Source organism: Equus caballus, chromosome X (assembly GCF_041296265.1).
Source record: "Equus caballus isolate H_3958 breed thoroughbred chromosome X, TB-T2T, whole genome shotgun sequence".
Classification (NCBI taxonomy): domain Eukaryota; kingdom Metazoa; phylum Chordata; class Mammalia; order Perissodactyla; family Equidae; genus Equus; species Equus caballus.
The window spans coordinates 37,040,878-37,065,472 of NC_091715.1; positions in this window are offsets into that span (position 1 = coordinate 37,040,878).

Here is a 24,595-nt window from a genome sequence, read left to right on the forward strand (position 1 = left end):
TCTGTCCTCTGTGCTTCTCTCTGCCTCTGTGACAATCTCTCAGATCAGCTTGTGCCCAGAGGCCGAGAATAAGGCCCTGGCAGCTTCCGGCCTCACATCCACTCAGTTTCACCACCCAATAGGAAAGTGGCCTCTTTCTTTTGTTCTAATTAAAATTACCCTGGAGGATGCAGGCCTGTCTTAGGTCACAAGCTCATCCTGGAGCCCCATCACTGTGGCCAGGGATCAGGCCAGTTTAGTCAGGTGCCACCTCTAGCCAATCACTGTGGCCAAGGAGATGGGGTCTGCAAGATCAGAATTCCCCTTTGACCCTAGGGTTAAAGGAGCATCTCTCAGAAGAAAGCAGTCTTACATCCAGAAGAAAGGAGGGGAGCTGGGCAAAAGGAACAAATAGATAACCCTACAGTCTTATTAAAGACAAAAATCTAACCTTTGAGACCTCATACTAAACGTGACTTCTACAGCCATTTCAGATGAATATTCATAATGCAGTAAGTCCCAATTTAACCAACTTATGAGAAAACGTTTCCACATAAATGATTTTTCTAGGTAACTGAATTTCATCCCTTTAAGTGCTAAAACATGTTTCTTTAGATCATTTTCTATGGTCTCTCTAAAATATGATGGAGACAATTTTTCCTGCTTCTATGAAAAGGCTATCCTAAACAAAATTTAACCAGTATTTGTCACCAAGTAATGTTTATCAGTGATTGGATATCAATGATGTTCTTCTGGACCATTAAGGCACACAGAGCTATTTGCCCCTATGCCAGGGCCACTGGAATACATGTCTTAATTTCTGATGTCATTTTTAAGTTGTTGGCCTCATATTCTCAATGTTATTTCCCACTGCTGTCACCGTGTCTATCTCTACCATCTTTCCCTTTTAAGCACCTCCCTCTTTGCTTATTCACTAATTCTAGTCTACCATGGGTTGGGAAACCAGACGACCAAATGTTATAATATGGTGTAAAATATTTGCAAATCCAGAAGCTAGCATTCACTGCTCTGTGAAGAAATAGTCTGAGTGAAAGCTGGGGAACTCATCTATGAATAAATTATAAGAGCTCTTTAACACTCATCCAGGTATTTCTAGACACTTGTCATTTTCTTTCTCGTGTTCGCTTGTCTCGGTTCACAGATGTATTCTGGATGGTTGAGTTACCGAAAGTATGATTTCATAAGAATTAAGGTATTTCTTTCCTTCATATTATCTCTTTACTAGATTACATTCTCTTCTCTTCATTTTTAAACATCCATTTATCTGAGTCCTCACTCAGCTTACTATTTTAGGCCATTCTCAAGAAGTCAAAAACATGGACCCCTCCCTCCCTTTAAGTCAGTAAATGAATATGTAGGGAAAACATAGCATTAAAATTTACACTGACCCAGCAACTTCCTGTCACGGAAAGAGAAAATTATATAGAGATGACTTTTCCTGTGGATAAATCACTATTAAACACTGTGATTTCAAAATTAACAGTGGGCAGTGCTGAATTCTGGAAATTGATGAAAACATTTCCTCGTGGGAAAGAAAGCTTACAACAACAAAAACTGACATGCAATTGAGAACAGATCTAAATTCAAACACACAGATCCTGCTTTTATCATAGATAATAAAAATAGAAAAAATAACGAGCCCAATTCTCTGTTACTAAATGAGAGTAGATTGAAATGATTATGGCCTACATGTCCCAGATCTGAAGACCCACTCTGGAAACTTAATCTCCAAAAATAGCAAGTCTGGCTCCATTTACACCCAGCTAAACAGCAGTCTGATTGGCTGACTCGAAGGAAAATAATACTGATTGTATGACAGAATTAAGTAGGTATTCCAATTCTTTGGCTGAGTAAAAAACCACCCAAAAACTTAGTAGCTTAAACTGCAACATTTATTTTGCTCATATATCTGCAATCTGAGCAAGGCTCAGCAGGGGTGGCTCGTCGCTGCTCCACTCCATGTCAGCTGAGGTGACGCGAAGGCCGACTCCACTTGGAATTAGCAAGAGTGGCTCAAAGGCTGGGGGCTGGAACCATCCAAAGCTCACCCACTCACACATCTGGAAGCTGATGCTGGGGAGACTCAAACAGCTGGGGTCTGGAACAGCTGTTTCTCCTCGAGCATCTCTCTCTATCTTTATGTGGTCTCTCCATGTGGTCTCTCTAGCTTGGTGGCCTCTGGGTAGCCAGACTTCTTATGTGATGGCTCTGGGATCCCAAGGAAGGTGTCTCAAGAGAGCAAGAGCCTGGCAGAAGCTTATATTACCTTTGATGACCCAGCATCAACAGTCACTCAATGTCACTTCCTCCTCATTCTATTCATCAGGAATCAGTCATTGTAGGCTTCCTCACATTCAAAGGGAGAGAATAGACTCCACCTTGCTTGTTGTAGTGTCCAAGAATTTGCGGGAACATTTTAAAACACCACAGTGACTCCGCATGCTTAAGGAAGGGACAACAGCTATTGCTAGATCAAGTTCTTAGTATGGCAACTCCAGGCCTAATTCCATTCCCTCCTAACCATTCCACCCAGCTAACAACTCTTCCCGGCATCTTCCCAAATGCATCGTTTCATGAGTATGCTGGCTAGGTGCTTATTTTTGGATGAATCTAGAACAAAGGAAGAGAAGAAAGACAAGCAGTGACAGGACTCAGCAACTAGCCCTTCCCAGAGACCCAGCAGTGAGGAAGCTCTGCTGAGAGCAAAGCAGCCTCATAGCATGTTTGGGTTTCATCAGAACAAGATCCCCAGAGCCGGGGCCTAGAAGGAAGCTGTAGTGGTGATAACTCCAGGGAACCCAGCCTCAGCAAGGAAGTGAGAGAGCTCAGGTCTACAGGAAGTGCTCCAGAGTCACCACGTGGTCCCTCCATAGTCATTTACATTCCTGACATAAGAGTTCTTAAAAATAAGAGCAATCATAATAAACACTTTAGAGTGGTAAGTCGCTTTGGGTTTTGTAAAGTGTATTCACATAAAGTCTCTCATTCTCTGCTCTGTTATGGCAGAACTTTTGATTACTTCTCCTCTACCTGATGGCAACAGAGGCCACTACCAAGTTCAGCTTTAAGGAGGAAATTTAAGGACCGTTTTGGGAAAGATGGCGTCCTATGTCGGGGAGGCTCAGGTAGCTGCTTGTAACAGCAGTTCCCACTGACGAGGGTGAATTACCAGTTTTTTCATGGAGCTCTCTCTGGTACTCAAGCTAGAAGTAACTGCTCCTTTCTCTTCACTCTCACAGCACAATGATCACACCTTTATTTCACATTTGTTCTCTTCTGGGTGCCATTTTGGTTAGCTCCTTGCACATCCCTACCCTACTTCCTACCCTCGCTACACAGTTGTGAACTTTTAAGCATTAAGAACCATTTCATTCCCTAAAACACCTACATCGTCCCTTGTACATATATGTGTGTTGAGAAGTGAACGTACAAGTTAGTAAATGATCATGAAAATATATTATATAGAAACTTCAACATAAAAAATGTGAAGACATATGCACATCACACTCATCAACATGAAAAATGTCTCTTGTAACAAAAAAAGACTAAGAAAAAATAAAATAAAAGCATACAATCTTGTTTAGGTACAGTATGAAGAAATATTTCAATATCACCGTCTATCCATTTTGGTAAGCATGTACTTGGTGTATCTTAGTGGGCCTGCATCAATATTTGCATCATTATCATCAACCGAGGATAGACTTTTAATATTTTATAGCAAGTTTATGACCAGCTCATTTGAAAATTTGCATAGATATTATGAGAGACTCATTGTTTCAATAAGATAGATTTATGGAAGACATTTCTAGCATCGAATGAAGAGGAGCCTCATCATATTTTCATTGTAAATGACTTTTCATATTGCCAACTCAATTATTATGGTTCTGAGACACCAAACCCAAAAAATCATATCAGAGTCAGGAATGCTTGATTTGTAAGATGGGAAGTGAATGGATGTCTTTACTTTGAATTATTGTCAAAACCAAAGATAGAGAACCTACTAACTTTTGGAGACAAGAAGACTCAAAGACCAATGAGATGAGACTAATTCTTCACCTCACGGACAAGGAGCTGACTGTCCATGTAAGAAAGCAAATCATGGATTCCATGACAGAGACAATTCCACTCACTCTATGAGCAGAATATGAGATGGTTTGGCTGTTTGGAGGCAATGGGGCACTGAGTGCAGGCTGGAGTAGCCTAGAGCAGGGAGAAGGAGGGCGAGCTTCCAGGAATCTGGATCATAGTGATGACCATTCTAGCTCAGTGTGGGTTGGGCCACACTCTTCCCATCCCCCTCTCCCAGAGCTAGCCTTCCCGCGTTCTGATTTTCAGTGCACAGAAACAGTCTCACCCATCTACCGTGCAAACAGAAGCATCCTACCTGCTATAATGGACAAATGTTTTTGCTCAAAAGTAAGCACCTCTGGTAGAAAGGGAGAGCACAAAGCAGATGCCATTCTTTTCCATCCTGTGAGACAGGCAATGATGAAAGAGAAAGGGGAAAGTGGGAAGATCATACTCGATGTGAGTGTTTGTTCCATGTGTAATTGGCATTGGCCTATGCCCTCCAAAGGAATAAACAAGTTTCATTATGGTGATGAATAAAGCTCACACTCCAGACCCTCAAAATCCACTGGAATCCCAGAACTACTTCTTTTCCTGATGATTCAAGGGTCCTCGGAGACCTCACCTGCATCCCGTGAGTTTCCTTCTCGCCACCTCGAGTTATCTGTCTTCTTGTGGCTTGCAGGCTGATGTCGCCAAGCCAAGCCCCAGTTACTCTTCCTGGTCCCCAGGTTCTTGCTTTCCTAGCTATGCTTGTGCTGCATCTTCACCTTCAAGATGGGGAGAAGGCCCATCTCTCTCTCCCCAGGGTGTCTTTGTTCAGGAGCACACGGCAGAGCCCTGCATCCCTACTGAAACCCTAGGGGCAGAGGTCCACCACCTCAGTCTCTCCATTTTTCCCCAGAAACCTAGATCAATTCCTTTGGGCAGTCCCCTCATGAGACAATGCAAGAGGCACTGCTTAGTGCTGACAGACAATGAATGTCCTCTCCCCACACGTCCTTGCCTCAGGCTGTGCCCTGGCTCTCTCCCCTCAGTGTGGTCTATTTCTGTCCAGGACATTAAGAGGCGCTTGGTAGACTCCAGATTTTGGGTCTCTTGGCCCTGAGGGATGAGGAGTGCAGATCTCAGGAGCCATTAGCACGAAGAGGTATGTTGCACCCACTCAGAACAGACCGTTCCTAGAGGCTGGCTGACGTGAGCCGAGTGGGACTGCACCAGCATGGAGGAGAGTAGAGGACCCAAGAAGGAAGAGCTCAAGGCCTGAGAAAGCCAGAAGGAACTCTATTAAAAGTAGTCCATCTAGACATGTGGTTCTAGGGTGGGGCATCGAAAGGAAGGGTGAAAGAAGCCACGGGTCTGCCTGGGAAGACCAGCATACACCTGGAGATGAAGGATAGGAGCTTGGGGACAAATAGCACAAGCAGTGGCCAGGTCCAGGTATGACATGGTAGGCAAGGCAGTCCCAAATTCAAGACTTTGTCTGCAGAGCCTCTTCTGGGGCTAGGGGAGTGCTGCAGAAGTGGGTATGGTGGCCATCTTTGTTCAACTTCCCCCAAAGCAGAGCTTGAGACAAGGACTTGGTTGCAGGTAGTTTATTTGGAAGATGACCCCAGGAACAAGAGTGAAGGAAGGACGAAAGTGAGACAAGGAAGGAGAAAAAGCTAAAGAAATGGTGCCTTGTTGAGCTGGTTACCTTGTGGACCCATTCTCACTGGGAACCACTGATAAATTATATAGACTGAGCCTCAGAGTTGCCCCTCCAGAGGACAGGAGGTGAGACCATTTATCTATGGACCGCAATCCCCCACTGGTTGGGGGATGCCCCTGGGGCTTTACCTCCTCCAAATATCTGAATGTCTTGTGAGTTGAGCCAAGCTCATCAAGCTTTGGTAAAAACCCTTAGTTAGAGAAGATAAGAGAGGCCTATCCACGCTGACTGAAGCTGAAGTCAGATAGGGCCAAGGGGATGTGGTACAAGGCACAAGAAGCGTTTAGCACAGCTCCCTAGTGCAGCCTTAGCAGGCCAAGTACTCGTAGCCCAGAAATGGTTTGATCTACTGAGCTCACAATGGCACACAAGTCACATGCTCACCCTGTCTCTGCTGTTCCTTACAGAGGCCAAAGTTTGCCAAGGGAGGGGTTTCCCATTTCCTCTCCAAAGAGACTGTGTCCCATAGATTCTTTTTGGCCAGTGTGTCAGTGAGAGTTGCCTGGATCAGCAGGTGTCAACTGGACAATATGCTCCCAACTTATTTATTTTCTCTTTCCTGTCTGCAAAGTTTTAGGTAAATGTGATTTTCCTCTGGGCTTTGTGAAACCTTATCCCTCCTATTGTTTAGCCTGTCTAAACTGTAAATTCCTTGCCAACAGACATGGAATAACATCCATCTTACTCATCACTGTATCTCCAGTGCCCAGCTCAGCACCTGCCTGCCGTTTTGTAGATTCTTAGTAAATATATGTTGAATAAATGAACGATGAACAAATGAATAAGTGGACAAATAATATTGTATCTCATTCTGACTCCTCTACTCACCATTTTTAATGCCTTGAACATCCCCATGGCTTCTATCCATCTTCTGGAATTATTTTTTTGCTTTGATATTTTCTTCTCAGTGTTTGGTCCAATTTCTGCCACCTCACTCCAGGATCTGAGTTCACAGTCAACTGGCAATTGGAATCTAAGAACTGGGGTCAGGGAGGATGTCGGGCAGAGGGATACTGAGACCCAGGGGATCATAGCATGGAAGACCTTGAGCGAGAGACCGGGGAAGGGGGCCTCTGATGCCCACCTGAGGATGACTCTGATGATAGTTGACTTGATGGCAAAAGCAAAGGACTGTTTGGCCCTATCATCTGGACTCTGTGCATATGTATGACGGTCTGTAACTGGAATCCTCTTCTAAATCACACAACCCAGAAAAATGATTCAAGTGATCATTTTCTCAACTCTCCCAAAGATGGTACATAACCAATTCCATTCTAGAGAGATTGGAGAGAAATTAACTTATTACATACAGTGGATGCCTTAGGGCTAATTCTCTCACAAGACTCCAGCTGAGAAGAGCTGGTCTATACTAAGGTTTTCTTTCTGGCAATACACAGTGCCTTGTCACCTTTCCAAATGTGACAGGCACAGCTAAGTTTATACACAAATCCAGGTGACCCGATTGAGATCACACAGGCCACACCACGTCTGTCACCCAGGGCCCTTCATGACCATTCCCCAGGTCATGAGGAGCTCCTCCAAAGCCCAGCTTTCAATGGCTACGCAATAAATACTTCTTCACATGGATGAACCAAAATGCTTCCAACTATTTTCCTGCTGTTGGACATCCTGGCTGCCTCCAATTTTCCACAAAGTGTTTTTTTTCTTTTTTAAATTAAAGCAAGCCCAGCAGCAGCATGGAGTCTGGATTAGATGAGGGAGACTCAAGACCACTTAGCCGGCGATTGCAATGGCTCAGAACGAGATCCTGAATCCAGATGGAGGCAGAAGGAATAGAATGGAATAGACCGAACCAGATTTGCCAGAAAAAAGACATTTGGGCCCTTTGAGACATTCAGATGTCTGTTTTACTCCACACTCATAGCTTTCAAAATTTAGTTTTATGTCACGGTCACTTAACAAAGTTCTAAGTCTTTAAAACCTGCCTTCTTGAAGCTTAGCAGGGCACTCTGGTTTCTGGGCGATTGTTCCTTCTCCATTTTCCCCTTGAGCAAACGCTGACTCTCACAGGGTGTTTGCCGTCAGTGGCTCCGCCCATTGCCCCCGCCCCAGGGTGAGGAAAGAGCTGAAGTCAGCTGACTCCGTGGGGCTGCTCTGCCTTTGGGCGTCTGCTCTGAAGACGAGTGGCAGGCTGCATAACTCCGCTGGAAGCGAAGTCTGCTGGAAGCAAAGAGCTCCCATTTCCAGCAGAGTTTTTCACATCACTAATTGAAGAGAAAAAATTTAGTTATCTTAAAATTTTATGATTTTTCTCTACAGAAAGGCATCACTTATCAAAAGAGAATCTAATAGCTTAGATATCTAAATGTTTTCCTTAAGAGAATACCTTTAGCTGTAAGAGCTGAGGGTCAAGATTTTGGATTTTGGATATTTTTATTTGATTTTTTTATAACACTGATGTTGTTTAATTCAAATTCAGAGATGCTGATTCCTAATATTTTGGAGGTATATATATATATAAAATCAAAGTAGAGATACTTGCAAGAGCTCCACGTGTGATAATTTTGTATCCCTGTATTGGATGCCTATGCAAGATTCTAAAATGTGTCTTAACACCTTGCCAAGCAAAGAACACAAGCCTTATAGTGAATTCAGAAATCTGCTTGCTCTCTTTTGGGTGCATGCTTCAGTCAATACAGATTGCTTTTTTCCAGCATTCTGGAGTTTGGTTGCCATCAGATTCTCACTTAGCTCTTCAGCCTTGAGACCCTCCCTCAAAGTAGCAGGCATATGCTAGAAAGGAAAACGATTCCTCCAAACTTCCAGTTGCGCATTTCTCTATGTTAATTGTATTGCCTTCCTTCCAGGAGAATTTGATAAAAATTGATTGTCTCTACTTTTGGGTGTCAGAGACAGCAGAGAATTCCCTCACTGGGTGGGATGAGCACTGAAGAAATGTTCAGTTCCAAGAGGCTATGGTTTTTCAAGTCATGTTCGAGTTGTTCTGGAAATAGATTTCTTAACCAATAACAAAAGTAAATTCTGAATTTTCCTTCTACAGCAGTCCCGTACTCCCTGAATTAGTCGACGTCAAGGTCAGCTGTGAACTTCACACCGAAGCCACACTTAGTATCTCAAGTCCAAGATGGTCGTAGCAAAGCAAAAACTAGGGAGATTGCTGAAGCAATGTGGCAGAAACTTCGAACCAGAGAAAGTGGTAATAAGCCTCTTGATGAAGAAATAAGAAAGAGGATATAAAAATCAGGGGAGCGAACTGTGTAATGAAATCCGAACACTTTATTTTGGTCAGTGAAGTAGAAACACAACTAAATTTGAGGGAACGTTAAATTCACCACCTGGGCCTACAGAGAACCACTGCCTAAATGTCAGCAAATGTTGCCATCTTATTTTTCCTGCGTTGTGGTGACATGGGGTCCTCACAAATGGTGTATCCGCAGGGAGGCCCTTCAGCTCTGACTGGCACAAGCCTATGAGGGCGGTGTTGCCCCTGTTCTTGTTGTGCCCTTCACACTGCCTCTCCTCCTTCCTTGACTCTACCAATCACAATGCTGCAATGCAATGTGGCCTGGTGGAAAGGACAAGGATATGAGGGTTAGGAAACTTGTTCCCGCCACCCCTGTGCTAGAACCAACAGAGTAACTTCAAGCACGGCTCATCAGCTTTCTGGACCTCAGTTTCTTCTTTAGTAAAATAAGGGACCTGGTCTAGATGATTCTATCATTATTCTTCTCTTTCCCATGTAGACATCACTCTGAATTTAGAGCTCAGGGTCAACCAAGCAAATGAGATTCTGAGCTATTCAGAACAGTTGTCCATTGGGTAAGGGAAAAGGACCGGTATCTGCATCCTGCCCAAAGCATCCAGTAACGCATTAAAACTCGTTCTGGGAAGGAGCCTGGTGGAGTCCTGATGGACAGCCGTGTGTCCCCTAGCTGTCGGGTAATCATCCTATTGTGTTCGAGCCCCGTATGGAGGGCCAGAGCTAACCAAGCCCTCTTTAATCCATCCTCATGATCTTAAAAATTAGGGACGAGAGCCCCCATGTCAGTAGTCCCAGCAGCTAGCTAAGCTTTTTGGAAGCAGGCAAGAGACTCATGGCCTATGGTGTTCCCTCCTGACCCTAGTAGTTCATGATTCCCCAACATCATCCTTGTCATAAGCAGAAGGAAACATGGACTGGGCCATTTAATAATAGAAACTGTCACTCACCAAGAGCTTACTCTGGGCCAAGCATCTGCTGAGCACTTTACAGTGCTTAATTCTCGAAGCACTCCACTCGAGTCAGTACTGTTATTATCCTTATAATATAGATGAGGAAACAGGGCAGCTGGGGCTAAGTCACTTACCTATGGTCATACGACTGGTAAGTGGCAAAGCTGGGATTCCAATCCATGGAGCCTGACACCACAGTCCACACTTCAAGAAATAACAAAAACAAACAAAGGAAAAATTTTTATTTTGGTACAATTTCACACTTCAAGTTGCAAGAATGGTACAGAGAATGCCACATATCCTGTACTCAGATTCTCCAAATGTTAGCACTTTACCAAAATTTGCTTTATCTTTCTCTTTGTGTGTGTCTATGTATGTTAATATATGTGTGTGATATATAATATACACAGATATAATATATATGATCATTGTTTTTTTGAATCATTTGAGAGTAGATTGCACACATGAAGCTTCTTTACCCCTAAATACTTCAATGTGTGTTCCTTAAAATCAAGGACATTGTCTCATATATATACAGTATAATTGTCACTGCACTGTCAATTAATGTTGAAACAACACTATTATCAGATGTTCAGGTCTTATTTAGATTATACCAATTCTTCTAATTGTGTCTGTTATAGGAAAAAGTCTTGTGGTTCAGCGTCAAATCCTTGATCACACATTGCATTCAATTGTCACATTACTTTAGTCTCTTTTAACCTGGAACATTTCCTCAATCTTTCTTTGTCTTTCATGATCTTGACATGGTTGAAGAGTATAAGCCAGTTATTTTAGAGAATATAGTTCAGTTTGGTTTGTCTGATGTTTCCTCGTTTTTAGATTCAGGTTATGATGCGGTGCATCTTATCAGGAGGCACATACTGTCACTTGGTCCCCTTACTGGTGATGTTAACTTTGATCACTTGGTTAAGGTGGTGTCTGCCAGTCAACATTCCCCTTTGTAATGAATCTCACACAGACAGAACTCTCATCCACTAGACTATATAATTACCTGTAGGCGACTGGCACTGTGGTAGCCATTGAAGATACAAAGAGTCTTGATGGCATTCTCCTTACAGAGAGCTTACAATATTATTGGGAAGACAAGTATATTGTGTATTACTTCAGCATCCATCCATGAATTGTTCTATGAGTCCTCCAGCCAGTTAGAGTCAGGGGAATTTAGAGACAGAAGTGACTTTTGAGGCCTAAGGTCTCACTGAGGCAGCTGAGAAGCTGCTCCAGCAAGAGAGTTAGAAGGGAGGATGGGTTTCGCCTCCGGGCACTTCAGGGCTGTGCAGAGCCCTAACCAGGAGGTGGGAAGCGTCACAAACAGTCAGGGCACTGATTAGGAGGGCCAGAACAGGGCGTCATTTTCTCACACAAGAGGATCCTGGCAGCCATGCTGGGGGGCTGTTGGCAGGGCAGTTGGGCTGGGCTGAAAGAAGTTGGAATTCAAGGCCTCCTGGGAATCAGAGGGTGTAGCCAGGTGCCGGGTAGGATGGCTGACCCAGAGCAGCTCAGGAGAATCTGGCTGAATCACTCCCCTGCTCCTCGGCTCTCATTTCGCCAAGACTTAGCAGCACTAGGTGTCTTGACATACATGTCTTCAGGAAGTGTTCATGGTATTTCCAGTGACGAGGTCAAGGACGTTTGGCCAGAGCAGAAGTTCTCTGTGGAGGAATAAGGTGAGCTAAGGTAGGAGGGGTAGGTGAGGGTGGATTGGGAAACACCTGAGTGCTCCACTCAGGAATTGTGTGCACTGTCTTAGCACAGGAATTCTAGCCCGTGTCCACTCAACAGAATGATGGCGTGAGAGGTTAACGTTCTCTCTCTCGTTTCATTGGCCACTCCTAAACTCGAATTAGAATCTTTCCAGAACACCATTTTCACCAGCTTCTATAGTAAGAATAGGCACTGGCTCTTCTCTGAAGTACCCTTTGCCTCTAATCTGGCTCAGAATTTAAGTGCTCTAATTAGATGGAGGCCTCATTATATTCTGCTCTAATCTGCAGCGCAATCATAACGCAGTGATTACCTTGAATTATTATTGCACATACTTCCACCCACTTATTATTATATGTCTCTGTACTTTAATTATGTTTCAATGAATATAATTCCATACCCTTCAATACTTAAATCATATTCACTTTAAATATAACTGCGTGCCTATAATTGTCTGCAAGTGTGAGTGCTTGCATTGCAAATAATAAAAATTAGTACTGCTTTGGAGGCTGAAACAAACTAAGCTATGCCTGAAAGAAATCAGTTGACATTTTAATAGAATTTTAAAACATTGAAATTTGTTACCAACTTATTTTTTCAAAAACACATTTTAAGAGGGTGATTTTTGTAACCTTAACAAAACATCTTTGGAAGGAAACGGCAATTCTCTAGAGGCTTTTTGTTGCCTACAAATCACTTCACCAGGGACTTTGCTCTCGGTAGGGAATTGACTAGGAAAAAAAAAGACTTTGCACTGAGGTTTATTTATTTACTTTTATTTTATATATATCTTTTCTTTTCTTTTCTTTTTCTTTTTTCTTTTTTATTTTTACCAAGCATTAGCTCTGAAGGAAATTCCTTAGAGAGTTTGATGGGTCAAGGGTGAAATGTCAGAATCAACAACCAGGTAAGTGGCACGAAGCTCTTCTACCTGCCCTACCCATCCGTCCATGCATTCTTATTACCCAGGAAAAAGAGTGACATTAACGCTTATATTGTTTTGGGTGTGCGGTTTTAGAAAACCGTATACTCCCTTATTTCTGCCGGGATATGTCTCAGAGGAGACTTTGTGTTTGGAGAATTTTTTGCATTCTGTTATACTTAATGGTATATCTACGATAGCTATATATGCTTAGATTGGTATTTATTTCAAACATATGGTCAAAAATAACTTGCACTGAAAAGTAATCATTTGTGATAAATTCATTCATGACCTCATACCATGAGACAACACTCCCAAAGAACCAGAGAAGTGTTAATCCTGTCCTTCCTTTCTGGTCTCTGATTTTAAAAATAGTGTGTGAGCTGCAGACCTCAGGAATAGGTTTATCAAGAGGAGAGAGAACTGAAACAGAATGCCGTTTTGATCATCTTTGATAAGGAGTAAACACAGAGTAGGTTTTATAAACCTTCAGGCTTATTTACCTAAATCCTTCACGTTCAATCTCAGTCTCCCATTGTGAACTATTCAAAACTCATTGTCCAAGAAGAGTGCCCTACCATTATCACTGCTGGAAGGAATCAATGTCATTAAAGTAACAATTCTTCCTGAAAAACGTAACTGCAAAGTTGGCCACTCAACAAGTCCATGGAATAAGTCAAATCATTATATAAATTGGTTACTAAAGTTTTACCTCAAAAGGAGGGAAATAAAAGGTGCAAAATGTATGCCAAACTGGGTGGTTATGTAGGAAGTAAAGAGATTGAAATTTTTTTTGAAAATTTTTTAACCTTTGTGCTGAACCGGTAATCATTGGTCTATTTCCTCATGGGTGCATTTGGCATGATAATGACTAAAGCAATTCAATCAAACACTCTGACATTTAAATACACGTTGTATGTAAAAAGAAAGAAGGTAAGTGTAGCCTATCGTGACACAGTGAGTCAATCACCCAGATTCCATGTTCTGTGTGTGGTTTTCTTTCCATGTTAACCCGTTAGTTGCAGTTCCTTTTCATGGAAATTCTTCAAACTGATCTAATAGTTTATCAAGGTAATTGAGCCTATGGTATTATTTTACACCGGGTATGATTCCTTACCTTAACTTTTCCCTAAAGGAGAAAATACATAAAACCAGTAGTCATGGATCAGTGTAAAAATCAAAGGCAAGGACTACCACTTCCAGCATGACAGTGTGAAGAGCTCCACAGACCCTTCCCCAGAGAAACTGGTGAAACGTGTTTTAAAACAATATTTTAAAGCCTCTGAAGATGGTCCTAAGGGTATACAGCAAATGAAGAAACATTTATTCAAGAAAATCTACTAAAACTTAGTAAGGACAGCTAGAGTCTGTGGTACTTGGACCAATAATCTGCTCTCTCCTTCCTCCTTCCCAGCTCAACAAGATGGAAACTCCACTCCAGACTCCTACAGCCAAGAACACAGGACTCACCATAGCTCCCTCGTCAGAGGGCTAGCTTCGTGGAAGGGGCAGGATATGAGAATTTCTCATCCTGTCCTCAGCTACCTATGGTTGAGGTCCAGACAAGAGCAGCCAAGAGGTAGGGACTCCCTTCTTCCATCAGCCTCCACTTGTGGGATGGAAGTTCTATCTTGGATGCAACACTGCTCAGAATACTGGAGCCCCAATCTCCCTTGCCCCAGCTCATAAAGCAGCATTTCCCTGTGGGGAGAGTTAAGCTGAGAAGACCTGAGGCTACTGCCCTCATGCGCCAAGCACTCAGCTCCTAAAGTGGGGATGTCATTCAGGGAGAAACAATCCTTTGTTCCCACCCACAGTTTCAGAGCCATGGCTCAGAAATTTTCCCCAGGGGGAGAGACAAGCTATAAAACAGCTCTGAATCTCTTCCCAAAACAACTGACTTCATTTGCAACAGATTGTGGAAAACTTCAAGTCTTGGGCATTCTCAAAAACAGTGGAGGTTGTGGTGAAAGTCAATTGGAAGGAAACTGGTGGAATCATTGAAGATCTAGGCTAAACTGCAGGCTAGCTAGTTTCCTAGAGAGATGGGTGGGATGGGGGTGGGTGGGGAGAGAGCCGGAGGGAGCCCTCCTAGGATCAGAAAATGTTTGAAGGACTGACCTCAGGAACTATACTTTCAAAAAATGCTGAATTTCATTGGATCGATTTGTGGAGCAATTTATGCCCTAGGACATTGTTGAAAACAATAAAGCTATCAGCTGGCAATTAGTGAAGCTTAACAGCTTGGTGTGGCAAGGGAAAGAGACCGTCAAAGAGAGTCCTGCCGAAACTACTATCATCCCAGGGTGACTTTGGGCATCATACCCTAGTCTGCACTCCCTGAAGATCAACAGCAGAGGCTTCACACAGGGTGTGTGTGTGTGTGTGTGTGTGTGTGTAATAAACTTCACTAAAATAATCCAGCCAGTCATTAAGAAAATAAATGAGCAAATGACAATAACAAGCAACAAACTCTGGAGTTTGGAGCCAGAGAGGAGGCATCCATATTTAAAGTGCTCAAAGAAAAAAACTGTCAACCAAGAATTCTATATCCAGCAAAGCTATTTTTCAAAAATAAAGGCAAAATAAAGACATTCCCAAATAAACAAAAATTGAAACAATGCAATGCAATCAAACCTGCCTTACAAGAAACACTAAAGGAAGTTCCTCAGGCAGAAAGCAAGTGATCCCAGACAGTAATCTGAATTTACACACCAAAACACAAAGAGCTTTAGTAAAGGTAATTATAGTACAAGTGCATATTTCTTCTCCTAACTGATTTTAAGAGTGATTCAATAGAACAATTTGCATATAACTGTGTTGTTGCACCTGTAACATATGAAAAGGTAATATGTATGCCAGTAAGAGCACAAAGGAGGTGAATGGTAAGGAAATGACAGTAGCCAATAACATGAATCAACAGGACAAATGAAGAGAACCAGAAATGGTAAATAAGTAGCTTAATAAGACAAACACCATAAATTTATATTTTCTTCTCTCAGCTTCTTTAAAAGATATAAATTTATATAAGGAAATATTTGTAATAGCATATTATTGGGATTTTAACATATGTAGATATAATATGCATAAAAATAATAGCACAAAAAGGAGGAATAGGGAATAGAGACATATGGGAGGAATCTTTCTATAGCTTACTGGAATTAAATGAACATGAATCTGAAGTAGATTCTGATAAGTTAAGATGTGTATGGTAAGCCCCAGAACAAATAATGGAAAAACAAAAAATGTATAGTTGGAAAGATTATTAAATGAATTAAAATGTTACATTAGAAAATGTTCACTGAAGGCAAAAAACCAGTAAAGAAATAATAGAGGAATAAAAAAGATGTGACATATAGAAAACAAAAATTAAAATGGCAGACATAAATCCAATTATATCAACAATAACATTGAATGTGAATGGATTAAATAACCAAATCAGAAGGCAGAGATTTTCAGACTGGACTGAAAAAAAAAAAAGCAAGATCTAATATATGTTGTCTATAAGAGATTTAAAGATACAAATAGATTGAACATAAAAGATGGAAGAAGAGATATAGTACAAATAGCAGCCATAAGAAAGAGTGGTCATACAAATATCAGACAAAGTAGACTTTAAAACCAAAATGTCCATGGAAATAAATAGATGGACATTTTCTAATAGTAAAAAGATCAAACCATCAGGAAGATATAACAATTATAAACACATATGCACCTAACAACACAGTGCCAAAATACATGAATCAAAAACTGACAGAAATAAAGGGAGAAATAATCAATTCAACAATAATATTTGGAGACATCAATATCCTACTTTTAATAACGGTTAGAACAACTAGAGAGAAGATCAACAAGGACATAAAAGACTTGAACAACCCTGTATGCTGTCCTAACAGGCAGTCCTAACAGACATTTATAGAACACTCCACCCAACGATAGCAGAATCTACATTCTTTTCAAGTGCACATGGAACATTCTCCAGGATAGATCATATGCTAAGCCATGAGATAAACCTAAATATATTTAAAAGGGTAGAAATAATACAAAGTATGCTCTTTGACCACAATAAAATGAAATTAGAAATTAATAACAGAAAGAAATTTATGAAATTCAAAAGCATGTGGAAATTAAACAACATATTCCTGATAACCAATGAGTCAAAGAAAAAAACAAAACAGAAACTAGAAAATACTTTGACATTAATGAAAACTTAGACACAACATACCAAAACTCATGGGATATGGCTTAGAGGGATGCAGTGCTTAGAGTGAAATTTATAACTGTAAATACCTATATTTGAAAACAAGAAAGATCTCAAATCAATAATCTTACTTTTCACCTCAAGACACTGGGTAAAAAAAGAGGAAACTAAACCTAAAGCAACCAGAAGAAAGGAAATAATAAAGATTAGATTAGAAATTAATGAAATAGAGAATAGGAAAACAATAGATAAAATCAATGAAAAACCAAAACCTGGTTCTTTGAAAAGATCAATAAAATTGATGTCTTTAGCTAGATTGTTCAAGAGAAAAATTAAGAAAACTCAAATTGCTAGAATCAGAAATGAAAGAGGGGACATTAATACCAACTTTACAAAAATAAAAAGAATTATAACGGAATAAGAATAATTATATGCCAATAAGTTAGATAACTTAGATGAAATGGAAATTTCCCTGGAAAGACACAAACTACCAAAATCGATTCAAGAAGAAATAGAAAATCCCAATAGACCAATTACTAGTAAGGAGATTGATTCGAAAACCTCCCAACAAAGAAAAGCCCAGGACCAGATGGCTTCAGTGGTGAATTCTATCAAACATTTAAAGAATAATTAATACGAATCCTCAGACTCTTTCAAAAAATAGAAGAGGAAGGAACAATTCCTAACTCATTCTATGAGACCAGTATTATCCTGATACCAAAGTCAGACAAAGACACTATAAGAAAAAAAAGCCCACAGACCAATATCCCTTATGAATATTGATGAAAAAATCCTCAACAAAACACTACCAAACCAAACCCAGAAACCTATAAAAAAAATTATTTGTTGTTGTTAGTGCCTTCGAGTCAATTCCAAGTCCTGGCGACCCTGTGTACAGCAGGGTGGAACCCCGCCCAGTTTTTTGCGCCATCCTCTCACCTTCCAGCACTATATCAGACAATGTTCTGCTGCTATTCATAGAGTTTTCATGGCCAACTTTTTTGGAAGTGAGTGGCCAGGTCTTTCTTCCTAGTCTGTCTTAGTCTGGAAGCTCTGCTGAAACCTGTCCACTATGGGCAACTCTGCTGGTATCTGAAATACCAGTGGCATAGCTTTCAGCATCACAGCAACACACAGCTGCTGCAGTACGACAACCAACAAATGGATTGTGTGGTTCTCTGACCAGGAAATGAACCCGAGCCGTGGTGGTGAGAGTGCCGAATCTTTTTAAGATTTTTTATTTTTTTCCTTTTTCTCCCCAAAGCCCCCCAGTACATAGTTGTATGTTCTTAGTTGTGGGTCCTTCTAGTTGTGGTATGTGGGATGCCACCTCAGCATGGCTTGATGAGCAGTGTCATGTTCACGCCCAGGATTCAAACTGACGAAACACTGGGCCGCCTGCAGCGGAGCCCGCAAACTTAACCACTCGGCCACGGGGCCGGCTCCCGAGAGTGCCGAATCTTAACCACTAGACCACCAGGGCTGGCTAAAAAAAATTATACACCATAACTATTCAGGATTTATCCCAAGAATGCAAGGTTTAACATATAAAAATCAATTAATGTAATAATATACTATATCAATAGGATAAAAAATAAAAACCACGCTATCATTTCCGTAAACACAGAAAAAGCATTTGATAAAATCCAACACTCTTTCATGACTAAAAATATACATATTAAAAAAAAAGAATTCTCAGCAAACTAGCAATAGAAGGGAACTTTCTCAGTCTGATAAAGGGGATCCACAAAAAGCCAACAGCTAACAACGTATTTAATGGTGAAAGATCGGCTGCTTTCTTCCTAGGATCAGGAACAAGACAAGGATGGCTGCTCTAGCCACTTCTATTCAACATTGTACTGGAGGTTCTGGCAGGGCAAGTAGGCAACAAAAAGAAATAAAGTGTATCCAGATTGAAAGGGAAGAAGTAAAACTATCTCTATTCACATATAGTATGTTTGAGACAAAAACAATCCTAAGGAATTCACTAAAAAGCTATTGTAACTAACAAATGAGTTTAGCTAGGTTGCAGAATACAAGATCAATATACAAAAATTAATTATATTTTTCTATACTTGTAATGAACAATCTGAAGATTAAACTAAGAAAATAATTCAATTTACAATACCATCAAAAAGAATAAAATAGGAACAAGTTTAACAAAGAAGTATAAAAATTATACTCTGAAAACTACAAAACACTGTTGAAAGAAATCAGAGAAGATCTAAATAAATGAAAAAACACCTTATGTTCACGGATTGGAAAAATGTTGTTAAGATGACAATACTCCCCAAATTGATCTTCAGATTCAACACAATCCCTATCAGAGTCCTAGCTGGCTTCTTTGTAGAAATTCATAAGCTGATTTTAAAATTTCTATGGAATTTCAAGGGAGACAGAAAAGCCAAAACAATATTTAAAAAGAAGAACAAGGTTAGAGGACTCACACTTCCCTATTTCAAAATTTACGAAAAAGCTACAGTAATCTAAACAGTGTGATGCCAGCATAAGGATAGACATATAGACCAGTGGAATAGAATTTGGAGTCCAGAAATAAACTCATGTGTTTATGGTAAACTGATTTTTGACAAGGGTATCAAGACTATTCAATGGTGAAAGAATAGTCTTTCCAACAAATGGTGCTAGGACAACAAAATGTCAATATGTGAAAGAATAAAGTTGGACCCTTAGCTCACATTGTACATAAAAATTAACTCAAAGAGGATCAAGGACCTACATGTAAGAGTTAGAATTATACACTCTTAGAAGAAAATATAGGAGTAAGTTTTCATGACCTTGTATTTAGCAATGAATTCCTAGATATGGCATTAAAAGCATGAGCAACAAAAGAAAAAATAGATAAATTGGGCTTCATCAAAATTAAAACTTTTGTGGGGCCAGCCCTGTGGCTGAGTGGTTAAGTTCACATGCCCTACTCCGGCAGCCCGGGGGTTTTGCTGATTTGGATCCTGGGCACCAACATGGCACCACTCATCAGGCCATGTTGAGGTGGCGTCCCACATGCCACAACTAGAAGGACCCACAACTAGAGTATAACTATGTAGTGGGAGGATTTGGGGAGAAAAAGCAGAAGGAAAAAAAAAAGAAGATTGACAATAGTTGTTAGCTCAGGTGCCAATCTTTAAAAAAAAGAAAAATTAAAACTTTTGTGCCTCTAAAGGACACCATTACAAGGTGAAAAGACAACACACAGAATGGGAGAAAGTATTTGCAGATCATATGTCTGATAAGGGACTTGTATCTAGACTATATGAAGAACACTTAAAATCAATAATAAAAATACAAATAATCCAATTAAAAAATCAGCTAAAGAAATTCCAAAAGTCCCATGCACCACCTATGTTCATTGCAGCATTATTTACAATAGCCAAGACATGGAAGTAACCTAAGTGCCCATCAACTGATGATTGGATAAAGAAGATGTGGTATATATATATATATATATATATATATATATATATATATATACACACAATGGAGTACTACTCAGCCATAAAAAAGGATAAAATCGTCCCATTCACAGCAACATGGATGGACCTTGAGGGAATTATGTTAAGTGAAATAAGCCAGATAGAGAAGGACAATCTCTGTGTGACTCCACTCATATGAGGAATTTAAACATGTGGACAAAGAGAACAGACTAGTGGCTACCAGGGGAAAGGTGGGGTCGGGGGAGGGCACAAAGGGTGAAAGGGTGCACCTACAACACGACTGACAAACAATAATGTACAACTGACATTTCACAAGATTGTAAACTACCATAAACTCAATAAAAATTAACTTAAAAAAAAAACAGCTCAGAGTGCTTCCAATTTAAAAAAAAAAATGGGCTAAAGATCTGAACAGACATTACTCCAAGGAAGATATACAAATGGCCAACAAACACATGAAGAGATGCTAAACATTATTGGTCATCAGGGAAATGCAAATCAAAACCACAATGAGATACCACTTCACCCCCACTAGGGTGGTTATAATCAAAAAGTCAGTTAATAAGTGTTGGCAAGAATGTGAAGAAATTGGAGCCTTCATACATTGATGGCTGGATTATAAAGTGATCCAGCTGCCTTGTTAAACAATTTGGCATTTTCTCAAAACATAGAATTCCCATAGGACCCTGCAATTTCATTCCTAGTTATATGTTCAAGTGAAATGAAAATATATATCCACATAAAAACTTGTACACAAATGTTCATAGCAGGATTATTCATAATAGTCCAAAACAAGCCCAATGTCCATTAACTGATGAATAGGTAAACAAAATGTGGTATATCCATACAATGGAATATTATTCAGCCATAACAAGGAACGGAGTACTGATAAATGCTTCAGTATGGATCCATCTGAAAAGATTGTGCCAAATGAAAGAAAACAGTCACAAAAGACTGCATATGATTCCATTATACATAATATCCAAAATAGGCAAACCTAGAAAGACAGAAAGTAGATTATTGGCTTCTTAGGGCTAGGGCTGGGGGTGATTAGAAAGAGATTGATGGCTAAAGGGTGCAGGGTTTCCTTTCCAGGTGATGAAAATATCCTTTTTTTTTTTTAAAAGATTGGCACCTGAGCTAACAACTGTTGCCAATCTTCTTTTTTTTTTTCTGCTTTTTCTCCCCAAATCCCCCAAGTACATAGTTGTATATTTTAGTTGTGGGTCCTTCTAGTTGTGGTATGTGGGATACTGCCTCAACGTGGCCTAATGAGTGGTGCCATGTCTGTGCCCAGGATCCGAACCGGCGAAACCCTGGGTCGCTGAAGCAGAGCGCATGAACTTAACCACTTGGCCACAGGGCCGGCCCTGAAAATGTTCTAAAACTGGCCATGATGATGTTTGCACTTATCTGTGAATATACTAAAAAACAGTGAATTGTAGGCTTTAAATGGGTGAATTGTAACAAATGGGAATTATATCTCTATGAAGCTATTAAAAAATCAATGGCGAGGCCAGCCCGGTGTCGTAGTGGTTAAGTTTATGTGCTCCACTTTGGTGGCCCAGGATTCATGGGTTCTGACCCCAGGCACAGACCTGCTGTGGCAGTGTCCCACATACAAAATATAGGAAGATTGCACAGATCTTAGCTCGGGGCCAATCTTCCTCAAGCAAAAAGAGGAGAATTGGCAACAGATGTTAGCCCAGGGCCAATCTTCCTCACCAAAAAAAAAAAAAAAAAAAGGCAAATGTAATGGTACTTCAAGAGAATCGGGTGATCTGAATAATACATGAAGTCTGTTAGTTACAGTAAGCAGCAACACACAGAAACCCCAAATTAATTGGTCTGAGTGTGCTCCGGGAACTGGGTTAGGCATGATACTCGTGCCATCTCCGTACTCCTCTTCTGTCCCCAGGAGATTTATTACACGTTTATTTGCCAAACTTTTACTGAACTTTTAATTTTCTTTAAAGCACTTGCTTTTGGTGGTGGAAACACATAGACAAATAGGACTCCTGAAAGTCTTTGTCTAACAGGGTGGTCAGACCAATAAACAACATCCATAGCGTCCAAGAACACGACTTCAGAATTTGTTAATGAGGTCAGATGAAAGTTACCCTCTGAGTGAAAATCAACATAAAATGGATGAGCTTAGCCGTATGTAGAAGCCACCCTGCCTAACAGGGTTTATAAATGTGCTGTTGACAGAGATCCTTGGAAACCATCAGAGTCACATGTGCTAAACAGGACCGGGCCTGTAAGACTGAGGAATCGTGTCCCTGAGACAGGCTCTGTGTTCCCTGCAAGCCCCTGCCGTCATCGGGAGACCGGATCCGTGAGAATCAGTCTAAGCACACTCTCTGCGTCCCTGGCTTTAGCCTGTGATCTACCCAGGGACTCTCTCTTGTCTTCCTTTGACATCGTTTCCTATCTTTCAGCCCCAGTTCCTGATTTTGGTCACACTTGCAACCCTCCTTTTGCCTCTTGAAGTAGGCTTCCGCATCCTGTGTGGCTCTTGCAGTATCCCGCCCCCAGCCCAGATCTTGTCTCAACACTAACAGCTCCTCCTTGTCTTGCTTAGGTACCCGAGGCGTATAGAACAATGAGGAAGCATCCTCAGGAAAGCCTTCCTGGAATGTGAGTAACCCGCTTATTTGCTTTGTCTGGTGAAAGATGTGTCAATAGAAAGAGGATATTCTGCATGAAATGTAGAAACAAAGAGAACAAAAGGACCAGTCTGCCTGTGGATCTCCAGGATGGTCCACAGGGGAGCTATTTTTCTGATCCTCTGGCCCATGTTTTCTGAAACTTTTGACAGACACGGCTCCAGAGGGGAAATGGTTCTGTGAGGTAACAGTAGCTTTATGACACCAGCAATTTTAACCATCTGACCTGTTACGGTCTGATTGCCATGTTCACCCAGTATTCATCCAGTAGTAGAGTCATTTGGCCTCCTGGGTCCCCATTTCTGCAAAGAAAAGGATGTGCTGACCAACTCCCAGAAGTGGTCCTGTTTGTTTGATCTTCTATTCCTAATGTAATTGAATAAATTGGTATTTTGGTCTCCAGTAAGCTCATAGTTCCCTGAATCTAAGTGTCTCTGGGTTCAATGCTAAACTCCGATGTCCTGGCCTCCATGGTGAATCCCATCACCTGTGAGGCCCTGTTGGAGCCGCACACCAGCCTCCCTTTCTGCAGTGTCCATTAAATGGAACCATTGTCACTCGATGAGAGATGTCGTCTAGAAGAGTTATAAACTAAATGCCAGCAAGGCGTGGACTGAGTGAGTGAGTGACTTGGGAGGAAGAGGTGGGAGGTGAAAAAAACTTCACAGAGGAAATATTTAAACCTTTAAAGAATTTTTATTTGGTTTAATGATTTGAGAATCAGTTTTCTAATTATAAAAGTAATTCATGTTTAATTTTGGAAATTTAAGAAATATAGAAGAGCATAAATAGAAGAAAATTTAAAAGAATTAAAATGTAGATAGCTGAAGAAGTCAGGAAGTAGCTTCTAGAAGACACTCTTTCGGGGCCGGCCCCATGGCCCAGTGGTTGAGTTCGCATGCTCCGCTTCGGTGGCCCAGGGTTTCAACAGTTCGAATCCGGGGCACGGACATGGCACCGCTCATGAAACCATGCTGGGGAGGCATCTCACATGCCACAACTAGAAGGACCCACAACTGAAAATACACAACTATGTTCCGGGGGGCTTTGGGGGAGAAAAAAGAAAAATAAAATCTTTAAAAAAAAAAAAAAGACACTCTTTCCTGAAGTCTTGTAATCAATTTTTCCAACATGGGCTGCCCACAGTCACTCAAGCCCAGACCAAAACCTCACTGAAATGTCAGAGTGGGCCGAAGTCAAATAGAGGCAAAGATTCAAGCTTTGGCTTTTAGGGGATTCACTTCTGAGTTTAGACCTTTAGTCTCAGTTTTTCTCAAAGTGCAGCCCATAGACCCATCTGCACAGAACCATCAGGGGCAATTTGTGTGAAAATGCAGGTTCCTGGGCCCCATTGAATACCTACTGAACGAGAATCACTGGGGGTAAGGTCAATAATCTGCATTTTAACACACTCTTTAGGTTATTCTTATCTACATTATAGTTTGGGAACCACTTTGTTTTTTTAGGAAGATTAGCCCTGAGCTAACATCTGCTGCCAATCCTCCTCTTTTTGCTGAGGAACACTGGCCCTGAGCTAACATCCGTGCCCATCTTCCTCTACTTTATACGTGGGACGCCTACCACAGCATGACTTTTGCCGAGTGCTGCCATGTCCGCACCCGAGATCCGAACCTGTGAACCCCAGGCTGCCAA